The sequence below is a fragment of the Limulus polyphemus genome, unplaced genomic scaffold (genome assembly GCF_000517525.1).
Source record: "Limulus polyphemus unplaced genomic scaffold, Limulus_polyphemus-2.1.2 Scaffold8027, whole genome shotgun sequence".
Lineage (NCBI taxonomy): Eukaryota > Metazoa > Arthropoda > Merostomata > Xiphosura > Limulidae > Limulus > Limulus polyphemus.
The window spans coordinates 1-1,149 of record NW_013673637.1 but is presented as its reverse complement, the minus strand read 5'-3'; positions in this window follow the sequence as shown (position 1 = coordinate 1,149).

The window sequence follows — 1,149 nt, the reverse complement described above, 5'->3', positions numbered from 1 at the left end:
AAATATATCAGTAACCTCCCCACTAAAATATATCAGTAACCCTCCTCCCATTTCACTCTCCGATTGAGCACGAGTCCCAGAAAATTACATACGTAAGGTGGGAACTCCTGCAGTACTACAAAACAACAACAAAAAAAAAACAGTTAGATCTTAAACAGACACGATAACAAAGAAACTGATTAGTTGAAAAAGACACATTTATCGCAATACCACGTGATTATCTTACAGTACTTCATATATTTTCGTAAATATTTGAAGCAGTACACAGTGCGCGTGAGGAACGCTTCGTTTTTGTTGTTGTTTTCCAAGTAAATAACTATTGTATAATTCTTTTTTTAGGTTTCGTAAAGTTTAGTATAATTGTGTCAATGTAGTCCAACAGATCAAGAAGCTTTTATTTATTTATTTTTCAAAATTACAATTTTTGGGTTAAACAGCAGAAAAACTAACTTGTAACCATATCCTGAGATTATGATAAACGTAAGCTTTGCGTGCCCTACCTACCTTGTGGTATAATACGAGTTATTCCGCAAGGCCTAGCGAAGAAACGAAAATCGGATGATGTGTGTGTGAAAAGTGTTACTTCCCCGCGAAGTAGCTGCTCGTGCACCTGGAGCCTGTGGTTAGGTAGGTGGTCAGCGCATGTGCTAAACCGTTATTTTGTAATCCTACGTTCTCTTCGTTTCTACGCGTAAGGAAAATAGTAAATATTAGACTATGTATCAAAGCAGTTGAATTCAGTCTACAGTCACCGATAAGCTCATCATTCACGTCAAGAAAATTTGATTATATTTATAATATACTGCTTATATTAACTCTTAAAAACTTATGATAAAAAATATGAATTAAAGTGTAGATAATGACTAACGTTAATCCTAATAGTTATATTGTTATTTTAACAGTATTGGTTATAGTAGATTGTTTATAGAATGACTGATGCTAGACCTAATAGTTCTGTTGTTACTTTAACAGTGTTGGTTATACTAGATTGTTTATAGAATGACTGATGCTAGACCTAATAGTTCTGTTGTTACTTTAACAGTATTGGTTATAGTAGATTGTTTATAGAATGACTGATGCTAGACCTAATAGTTCTATTGTTACTTTAACAGTATTGGTTATAGTAGATTGTTTATAGAATGACTGATG